At 43.4% G+C, this 11460-nt stretch overlaps 1 long non-coding RNA gene across 1 annotated transcript in view; it reads right to left on the bottom strand.

Moving 5' to 3' along the window:
• Positions 1–275: 275 nt before the first annotated feature.
• LOC114074489 overlaps positions 276–11460 on the bottom strand; it is a 25672-nt gene continuing 14487 nt past the window's right edge. The window contains exons 2-3 of the long non-coding RNA XR_003574901.1: positions 2143–2212; positions 276–1578 (exon numbers count right to left, since the gene is read on the bottom strand). This is a non-coding gene — a long non-coding RNA (uncharacterized LOC114074489). The remainder of the gene's footprint in view (positions 1579–2142; positions 2213–11460) is intronic.

Raw genomic sequence — 11460 nt, 5'->3', positions numbered from 1 at the left:
TTACAGTAAAGAGTAATAGTTGAAGTCTTTTCTTCAAAGAAATATAAGGAAAGTAAATATTCCCTAAAAGTTGATTAAGACTCAAGTTTTAAAGATTAGCAAAGAGTAAAGAGTTGAGTTCAATTCTCAAAATTTATAAGGGAACTAAGTATTCCCTAAAAGTCTATAAAACATAACTTCATTACATTCACAATGCAAGAAGATCAATGAAATTCCTTTTCAACAAGAATCCTACACAAAATGCAAAATGATACATGCTCTTATGACATTCTATCTCTGAATATTAAATTGAATAGAATAGAAGGGACAACAATCACAGCTCCACTACTCACCATACTCCCCCACTTAGAAGGAACCCATTACTACACAAGAGAGAAGACTACAACTTACCATATCATCACCCAAATTTGCTCCCTTAGCTTGAAGAATATAAAAGTGATTCCTCTTTGGAGCATCACCTTCCGGAGCACTAGGAGGAACTTACTTGGCCTCCCTTCCTCTAGCTGCAATAGTAGGAAAATCCCTCACCTTATGACCATCCTTACCACAACCAAAGCAACCACCGGTACCGGCTATACATTTCCCAAAATGCTTCTCCAGATACCTAGCACAAGTAGGCTTAACACCTTGAGAACTACTACCACTCACAATCTTGACCTTAGGATCACTATATACATCTTGGTTTGGAGCCCTCTTCTTAAACGTTGTTAGGTTTCGCTCATCGGATATACCCCTCTTAAAATTCCTTGAATCTTACTAATTTTGGACTCCTAAATGGATTATGCATACACCAATAGTCTAGACAAGTTCACGTCATTTTGGAGCATGGCTGTACGACACTCTTCTTTCGCAAGGTCAGAAACACCCTTCACAAACTTACTCATCTCATCCTTAGGGTTAGACACCAAGATGGAGCAAACCTAGACAACAAGGTACACTTCAAAAAATACTCCTTAACACTCATGTTCCCTTGACTAAGGTTAATGAACTCCTCAACCTTCACCTCTCTCCTCTCACGAGGAAAATACTTTCCAAAAAGAGCCTCGTTAAACTCCTCCCACTTTATAGGACCCAAGTCAACTGCCCTATTGTCTTTCCATTAGGTGTACCACACTTGAGCAACTTACCTCAATTGGTATGAATCCAACTTCATATTCTCGCTAGAATTCAACCCCATAACACTCAACACCTTGTACACACCATCAAGAAACTCTTGGGGTCTTCTCCTATCTTAGAGCGAAGAAAGATACGAGGATTCATACTCATAAAGTCCCTAACCCTAAAGGTCATAGTACCCTCTATAATATTCACCCTAGGCTCAACACCCCTATCCACATGAGTTGTCATGGATCGGGCTAAAGAAATTAGAGCCTATCTAATCTCCCTATTAGTCATGTTCCGGGGAACCACCGGTACCTCAAAATTTTCACCTTCAATAGGCAATTGATCACTTTGTGGAGGAACTTGGACACCTTGGGGAGGTTGAAATCCTTGTGGATCCAATCCACCTTGGGGAACTCCCTCATGCAATCCTTCCTCTTCCAACCTTCTTGCGACCATTCTTCTTGTAGCCATACCCTAAAATCACAAGATAAGATATTAGGAATAGACACTTATATCCTCAACTTTATAGGAACAACATAAAACTAATGAAGAAATTGAAAATCTATCGTCTTATAATCTCTCGCTCATAGATATGTCGTGACTCACACCTACGAACAAGACTCTAGTAGAAGTAGCTTTAATGAGACTTTAGATTCCTAAGGACTACTTCATAACCTATGATCTGAATAAAGTTTGTCACGACCCGAGAGTATACCCTAGAAGAAATGGTATTCTTAAATCATAAAATGGCATACTTGACCTCTTGGAGTTCCAGTATAATCTCTTTGACATCATTCATTGCATACATGTATGTAAAGTAGTGAGAAATTAAAACTTTTCACACAAATGAATAATACTTCAAAATATCTTTCATAGAAAATCATAGGAAATACTAAGTCTCAAAGTCTCCATCTTAGACACACAAATATCCTGGGTCACGGACCATACGTCAACAAAATAGAAATATCTAAGTCTATTACATTGTTTTTAACAAGAAAACTAAACATAGTCATGTCCTCGAATCAATTATAAACATACCACAACTTTTCTTAAATGAATGCTAATATCCAAGATTCACTTCAATGACTCCTCTCATATCCACCTAGACCTTTAGAAATAATACAAAATATATGGAATTAGTACATTAGAATACACTAAGTATGGTGACGTGCAATTAAAACCATGATAAAAAGTCATTTGTATAAAACATGCTCTTTTTGAGAAAACGTCATAATATAAGTATAATACACAACTTCAAGTCATCACAAGCACATTTAAGTCACATTACACAATATAGCATATCATCACTTCAAACCGTATAAGCATACAACTCTCCTATCAAAGGTCCTCCATAGGCTCACTCGAGTGAGACATGAATCGACTACCCGTACAACCCCTCCACACCCACCTAACTGATCCTCAAGGATTCCTAAGATAAGATTATTCACTTTATTTAAATAAATCCCCTACCTAAAGTTACTCTAAGATTCACCTAAGTAAAACATGAAGAGACCGCCCATACACCCTATTCACAGCTACCTAAGTAATCCTTAAAGCTACTTTAGATATGTAACTTTTAATTAACATGCACTTAAATTAAGCCGCTATGTATATTAAGGCATTTAAGAGACATTCAACAGTTAAGGACTTTCACATTATGGTCTTGGAGAAGACCTAGAGAACCTACACACTAGCATCTTCAAAGCCAACTCGTGCAATATCTAGACAATGTCTAATTAAACTAACTAAATGTTCTAGAATTTGTCCAATTCTAGAATGTATCTCACGTGATGAGAATAGGCAATAATAGACATAGACCATACTAGCTAGGCATTGAATCCGGCGTCTACCCTACTGCGATGGAGGGTGTTCTACTTGCCAAGGGTAGAACTAGGAAACATCGCATATAGACACATGGTTAAGGAATATCAAGGGTTTCTTTGTACTCTAGTCTCAACTTAAGTAGAGTCACTGCCCGAGTACCTCTCTCAGTGCTAGCCATAGTTATCATACAGTAATTTAATCACAAGGGCATATGAAGAGGTACCATATAGAACTCATAACTAAATCATAATACACCTTACAAAAGGGGGTCCGATATACTGTGGTTTCACGGTATTATTAATACTTTTTCCTTAGGTTTAGTGTGTCCAAAAGCCTTTTTGTGCTAATTTTAATATAAGTTTCTCTTTATTTGCATGAAATCTGTCCAAAGATGAATGCGGAGATTTTGAGCGAAGAAATGCAGAAGAGACCACCTACGGAGCTTGTGACGGTCCGTCGTGCTTGTGACGATCTGTAGGTGGCAGCGTAGTGCAATTGCTGAAGGAAGATGGGGAAGTCTGACCAAGTGTGGGGTTACGGAGTCCATGACAGTCCGTCGTGTCTATGACGGTCCGTCCTGCAGGTTCGTCATGAAGTTCAGAGAAGTAGTCCCAGTACCCATATTCCAAGAGTTCAAGTGTTTTGAAACGAAGACCCTCGACGGACCGTTGTGCCTATGACGGTCCGCCATACTTGCCGTCGAGGGTAATGAAGAGAGCAGCAGAAGAAATTGCACAAGTATGGGACGACGGAGTCCATGATGGTCCGTCAAGACCACGACGATCCGTCGCGAGGTCCGTCGACCCAGCCTCGTTTTGACAGATTTCCATCAAATAGAGACCTTATTTAATTAGGTTTTTATTTTCTATAAATAGTTTGAAAAACCTCGTTTTTGAGGTTAGACTCCGTATTATTGGTTAGACTCCGTATTGTTAGACACCTTATTACAGACACTGTATTGTTAGACTTTTGATTATCATTAGACTTTTTGTGAGATTATTGATTACTTTGAGATTCTTGCAAGTGATTGTTGGTGATTTTTTGTGATTAATCAAGCAAACTTTCGGATTTTACTCTTTCTCATTGAAGTAAGTACATGAATTCTTATATAATATATTTGAATATTGTGATTATGACTATGGGTAACTAAACTCCATAACTAGGGTTGTGGGAACCATAGGCAAATAATGAGGTAAAACCTAACTAAAATAACAATTCTAGAATAGTGTCTTGCATGTATTAATAATTCTTTCGCTTAGAAGTCTTTTTAACGGATGGCCAACGTTAGAACTCGCCTTAATGCTACTTGCCGGACCAAGGAGGTAGATAATAGGAAAAGAATTATCAACATAGATTTAGTGTATCCTATCTAATAGGCTAGTATTGATTGGTACGAGGTAATAACTTAGTCAAATATCGAATACGATGCTTAATATGAGGTAAAGATAAGGGTTAGGATAGCAACACACGTAGCCGGACCAAGGTGCGGAGTGAGATTTTCTAGATGCCGGACCAAGGATTTAGAAATACATAACTTATCACTTTGCATGCAAGATACTAGGAAAGAATTGTTATAGTTAGAATTATCAAGTTATGAACCTGTGGGGAACACGTAAACCCTAGTTACTTTGATTAATTGATTAAACTCCAACTTTCAAAGCTGTTAAGTGTCTCTTTCAATTTCGTTAGTTATTTTCACTCATTTAGAACTAGAAACCCCCCTTTTATTGTTTTTACTTTCCAAGGAAGTCATTGACCAAACAATAGTAATAACAAGTTGAAGTTAAGTCTAGACTATTTTCCTCGTGGGAACGATCCCAACCTCACTAGTTGGGTTATTTACTTGACACGACCGCTTTACTTCTTATTTGAGAAGTAAGTTTGAGCGTATCAAATTTTGGCGCCGCTGCCGGGGAAAATAGCTTTTAGATTAACTTGAACTTATTACTATAGTTTAGTTGATATTTTCTTGATTTTACTTTGTTTTATTGTTTTTGATTTCTTTTCAGAACTATCCTCCTTGTATGCCAAATACACGGAGAGGAAGAGAACCGTTGTTTCCCTACGATCACGAGTTAGAGCGTACACTGCGCAATATGAATCGTAATTTGGGAATAAATGATGAGGATCCGAACCAGAACATCCCAGCTCCGGTTGATGTTCATGGTCAGATGTTACCCGATGCTCCGGGTGAACATCAACAGAGGGGACAAAATCCCGTTCCACGGCCCCAAGCATACTACAGAGGCTATGATGACATAGCAGATTCGGATGGGCCACTGGTTTTGCCTCCTCTACCCGCAGGCCACACTTTTGTGGTAACTAGTAGTCTGATGCAAATGCTCACTGCCAGAGGTTTGTTTTCAGGGCTACCTTCTGAGGATCCACATGCCCATATAGCTAAGGTAAGGGCAGTGTGTAAAAGCTGTGTAGGGAGGCTCGATTTGGATTTAGATGTAATAGGGATCAAAGTGTTTCCTCTCTCACTGACGGGAGAGGGTGCTATATGGTTCACTGAGCTCCCTTATGACTCAATTTTCACTTGGAACCAACTAAGGGATGTCTTCTTAGCACGCTACTATCCGGTCTCCAAGAAACTAAACCACAAAGACAGAGTGAACAACTTTGTGGCACTACCAGGAGAGTCAGTTAGTAGTTCTTGGGATAGATTCACCTCATTCTTGAGAAGTGTTCCAAATCACCGTATAGATGATGAGTCACTAAAGGAATACTTCTATCGGGGAGATGATGATAATAATTAAGCGGTTTTGGACACTATAGCAGGTGGATCTTATAGGGAATGTCCTTATGCTGAGATTGCCGAAAAATTAGAGAAAATCTCCCGGAATAATAAAGCTTGGAGTACTAGGAAGTCAGATACCGGGAGAAACACCTTCGCAGTGCAGTCCACTCACAACCCAACCACAGATGAGATTCGTGAAGAAATGGCTCAGATGAGAACTGAGCTTGGGTTGGTATTAAATCATGTCACTGGGTGCACAAAAGATAAATGCAGTCAACTACTTGTCGAAACCACCGCCACCTAATGATGAATGCTATTATGCGGAGGACACCTATGCAGTAAATGAGCAGACGAGGGGTTTCCGACCGAGCGCCCAAGGCACAAATCATGATAATTGGTGCCAAGGTCAAGGGAACCAAGGTCGGATCTATGGTAACTACAACCGTGAGGGTCATTATGTCCGAGATGGAAACTACAACCGCGACAATAACTTCAACAGGGGTAACTACGGTAACAGAAATGATAGGAATGGGCCCTATGTTCCTTCTCAAAATCGTGAAGTTACTCCTAGGGATGGTGGAGATAGTATGGCGCGAGTTGAGGATATGTTTCACACAGTGATGAGGAGGTTCGATGCTAGTGATGAGCACATTAAAGAGTTAAGGTGCGATTTAGCAAGTATTGCGCAAAAAGTCGATACACATGCAATATCGATTAAGCAGATCGAGTTGCAAATGGCCCAATTATCTGCGACAGTGAACACACGGCAACCGATCACTCTTCCTAGCAACACTGTCCAAAATCCAAAAAATGATGCGCACTGTATGGCAATCACTAATCGGGGTGGTAAGCAAACCATTGACCCACCTATGCCGTCTAATGAGGAAAAGGTGAGAAAGGATGATGATAAGGTGGTAAAGGGTAGTGGTGAAGCAGAAGAGAGCACTGGAAAAGATGCAGATGTCCCTATGAAGGTAATTCCCATGCCTAGACCACCACCACCCTTCCCTCAGAGATTAGTGAAGAAGACCGAGGATGGTAAATATCGGCATTTTATAACAATGCTGAAGCAGCTTTCTATCAATGTCCCTTTGGTAGAAGCTCTTGAACAAATTCTCGGTTATGCCGAGTTTATGAAAGATCTGGTTACAAAGGAAAGATCGGTCACTTTCGAGGATGATGATAGACTGCAGCATTGTAGTGCTATTGCTACAAGATCTCTCGTGCAAAAGAAAGAAGATCCGAGTGTGTTCACTATTCATTGTACAGTCGGGTCATTACATTTTGCGAAAGCATTATGTGATCTGGGGGCAAGCATAGATCTCATGCCCCTCTCGATATACAAGAAGTTGGGTTTGGGTGACCCAAAACCCACTGCGATGCGGCTACTGATGGCTGATCGAACAGTGAAAAGGCCTATAGGGATACTCCATGATGTGCTAGTAAAAGTGGAGTCATTCATATTTCCGGCAGATTTTGTTATTCTTGATTGTGAAGTCGATTTTGAAGTGCCTATTATTCTTGGGAGGCCATTCCTTGCTACAGGTAGAGCCTTAGTTGATATGGAAAAGGGGCAGATGAAATTTCGGTTGAACAATGAAGAAGCGACCTTCAACGTTTGTAGGACTGTGAGGCAAAGTGGTGAGCTCCAATCGGTATCCGCCATATCCCACAAAGAAAAGATGAAGAAGGAGATTGAACAAAAAAGTGCAAAATAGGAGTTTATGGTTGGGGATTTGGTGCTTGTAGACAGTTCTGGGGTGCCTTGTCTTCCGGGCAAGCTCAAGTCCAAACGGACTGGCCCTTACTTGATTACCCAAGTATTCCCTCATGGAGCAGTAGAGTTAAAAGTCAAGGAGGGAGTGCGGTTTAAGGTGAATAGAGAACGAATAAAACCCTATTTCGGGCATGCTGAATCAGTGAATGAAGTGATAGAGGAATACTATCTTGATGAAGGCTGAGTAATCAAGTGTCCGCAGTCGTGTCGCGACTTTAAATCAGGCGCTTGTTGGGAGGAAACCCAATACATATAGTTTTTATTTTTAGTAATGGTAGCATTTTTCTACTAATGGGTTTTAAATTTGTAGGCACATCACCAGGAAATTCTGCAGAAAATTACTCTGCAGCAGTCACTGACGGATACAGCGACGGACCGTTGTGCCTGAGACGGACCGTCGCATGAATCCGTCGTGCCAGGTACGTCTTTCTGTTATTTTCAAACTAGTGCACACACGACGGAACCAACGACGGATCGTCACAACTGAGACGGACCGTCGTCGGGCAATCGTCGCGTCATTAATGAGGCATACCCGACCCGACCCGGCTGGAGTTTTTTACAAAATGTTACCGTTTAAACTCTCCAACCCCTCATTTCACCCCCATTCCCTCACTATTCCTCCTATTTCCCTCGCTTTTCAACTTCCAAACTCTCTCCCTCTATCAACCGATCATTGTTCCCCCAAAATCCTCCAAAGCCCTAATCATTATCATCTACTAGTAGGAGTTGTTGCTGTGGGTGTCTTCTCGGTCACCAAGTACTTTTTCCATCTTGTTTTTCTCCAATTCTCAAGTATGTGTCTCAAATTTCTACTCATTTATCTTGCATTTTTGTTTATCAATTAGTTTTAGCCTAGTCTTATTGATATGTTCATTTCTTTTATATAAATTCTGTCTAACCTAGGTTAAAAATCTTCGAAATTGTCGTGTTTACAACCCTATACATAGGTGCTTTTGCATTACTAGTTTACTAGGCATTTGGGTTAGACAAATGTAGGTCCAAAACACTACAAATTTGATTTGGGTCATGGGGGATGAAAGGGGTACCCCCAGTTCTGTCACTGATCTACAGAACCAGACCCCGATGACGGACCGTCGTACCTACAACGGACCATCGTAGGGTTCGTTCCAAAAGCCCTAACACCCCACTGCCCAATTTTAGTCAAGTGTCCTCCAACGGACATATGCGATGGACCTTCATACGCACGACGGTCCGTCCTGCACAACCGTTCTGGTTGTCAGAGACCCTGTTCCTGAGGGTCTCTCACTTTTTCTAAGTGTCCATCAACGGACACATGTGACAGACCGTTGTCTTTACGACAGTCCGTCCTACACAACCGTCATACTTGTCAGAGACCCTGTTTCTAAGGGTCTCCCTCCATTTTTCTAAGTGTCCTCAAATGGACGAGTACTACGGACCGTCATACCCATGACGGTCCGTCATGCATGACCGTTCTAACGGTCAGAGACCCCTCTCCTAAGGTCCTCCATATTTTTTNTGACGGACACCTACGACGGACCGTCGTACCTGTGACGGTCCGTCCTGCACATACCGTCATACTTGTCAGAGACACTCCTTCAGGGTTCTCCATATATACATAGTCTAAGTAAGACACGACGGACCCCATGACGGTCCGTCATAGTCACGACGAGCCGTCACCAGGCCCGTCGTGTGTCACTGTTACTATAGAAATGTCATTTTATTTTAATTTTTTTGTGTCGTTTTGCTTGTCTTGTTTGCCACTACTCGTACTAATATTGATCCTTTACAGGTACTATCTACTATGGCACCCAAACAAGATCGAATCTATGCATGCGGGTGATCGAAGTCTGTCGCTCCGTCTGCCTGCAGGGTCATTGGCTCTGATGATGAGCGTGACCCCGAGTACGTGCCCCCAGGCACTTCCACCCCTTCTCGTGCTTCACGTGCCACCAGAGCCACACCTAAAAAGGTGGCGTCCGGCGTAGTCATTGTCTCCCAGTCTGATGAGGAGCGCACACTGACCGGCACACCTTCTGGGTCAGCCACCAACGAAGAAGGAGCGTCTGGCTCCTTAGGAGTTTCGTGGTCGGAGGAAGCCTCCAGCTCTGATGAGGTTCCTGCACCCGCCAGCGCTGCAGCGTCGGCCTCATCTGATGAGGCTGACAGTTCGGAATCCACATCAGGTTCACCAGCTCAGGCCCTCACCCCAGCTACTGACCAGCCCAATCGGTGGTGTGTCGACGGGCAATTTCAAGTCTACTCCGAGGCCAAGTTCCTGACTGACAAAGGAGTTATGACTCAAACACTCACATTGGAGCGGCGGGTCCTTACAGGGAGTCTCCCCATGAAGCCTGAGATCCATAATCTCTTCACCAGTCATCGCCTGGAGTGGACAGCACGTCCGTTGGGACCTTATAGTGAAGAAATGGTCCGAGAGTTCTATGTGTCCTACGTAGAGACTCTCCGATCACAGATTGATAGGCGGTCTGCCCCTGTCAAACAGGCCCCACTGGAGCAGGTCCGAGTACGGGGCGTTCAGGTTGATATTTCCCTGCCTGCCATCTGCCGGTTTCTATACGGCGAGGGTGTTGATGCTACTCGGATTCCTCTCACTTCCGAGTTTGACTATCGATGGCAGCTTGTTAAAGATGGCCAGTTCCTGCGCGAGCCATCGCTGAGAGAGACCACCAAGAGGTGGATGGCCCTGCACCTGTCAGTTGATAGAGAGGGTGCCGACTGGGTGACCGAGCCAAAGGGGGCCATCAAGAAGTCCAACCTAAATTTTACGGCAAAGTTCTTGTGGTTGATTGTCCGCCACTGCCTTTCCCCACAGCCGCTGATAATATCGTTACATGGGATCGAGCAGTATTGATGGCGGCGATGATAACCGGGTTCGAGGTGGATTTTGCGTGGCTTCTACAGGAAGTCATGCACGAGAGGGCTTTTAAGGTCACAACTACTTACCCTTTCCCGTGCATGATCTTTTCTCTCTACAGGTCCGCAGGTGTGCCTATATGGCACGTTGATCAGCTCAAAACCCCTATGGGCACTGTTGATGTCAACCTCATCAGAGACGAGGCCAATGAGTTGGCTTCACGCAGAGGGCCCCGTCCAGAGCTGCCCCCACTTGCTGACGATCTTGCTGGTACAGCAGCCCAACCCGCACGGCTACGCAGGCGGCGTCCACTGACACTACCCCGGTCCAGTCTACCCCGAGTAGTAGCAGTGCCCCGAGCTCCTCTCGCAAAGCCCCTCTACCCGCGCTGGTCCCGCTTGCAAGGGTCCAAAAATTATAGGCACAAATGGCTACACTTCTGCATCATATCCATCCGTGGATGCAGAGGTCTATTACCGAGGCAGAAGAGCGCTTGGAGCGGAAAATGGTCCAGTATACAGAGCGGAAGATCGCCGAGGTTCACCGGCGCTTGGACGCTTTTGAGTTGCGGGTGCTAGCCCGGCCAGCCCCTCCGGTGGATGTGTCGACTCTCCAGGCTGCGGTCGACAGTCTTCGCGTAGATATTGACACGATCTTAGAGGCTAGGGTGCCTGAGTCTGAGGCCCCTTCTGTCGAGCCNCCCACCAGCTTGCTGATCGACGGCGCTTTGCGCCACAGGTTTGCTTCACCTACCACTCTAGTATTTAAATTGTTTATGGATTGGGGACAATTGCATGTTCTTTTGTTGGGGGTGGGGTAACTGGAAAGTGAGTGCTAGGGTGAAGTCTGAGTAGCCCAATTCACTATCCTCTTTTGGGGTTTTCTTGCCTGTGTTCTTTTTCCCCAAAAGACTGATTACTTTTTCTGTTGAACCGGCATGTCTATATCTTTTGTACATAGTTTAACTCTGGAGCATGATGGCTAAAATGATATCCTGATAAATTGGAAAATGATGCACGACTAGGCATAGTAACTGATAAATGTCTGGCTCTAAGCATGACATAGAGGTATACCATTGCATACCCTAAGTCTTAAATTCGAACTAGGTGTCTGATAATCTGGTATAGTGATGAGATGTCAAGTGAGTGTGAGGAA

Source organism: Solanum pennellii, chromosome 10, assembly GCF_001406875.1.
Source record: "Solanum pennellii chromosome 10, SPENNV200".
NCBI lineage: Eukaryota > Viridiplantae > Streptophyta > Magnoliopsida > Solanales > Solanaceae > Solanum > Solanum pennellii.
Note: the sequence above shows the minus strand (reverse complement) of the source record. Positions and strands in the feature narration are given on the sequence as shown.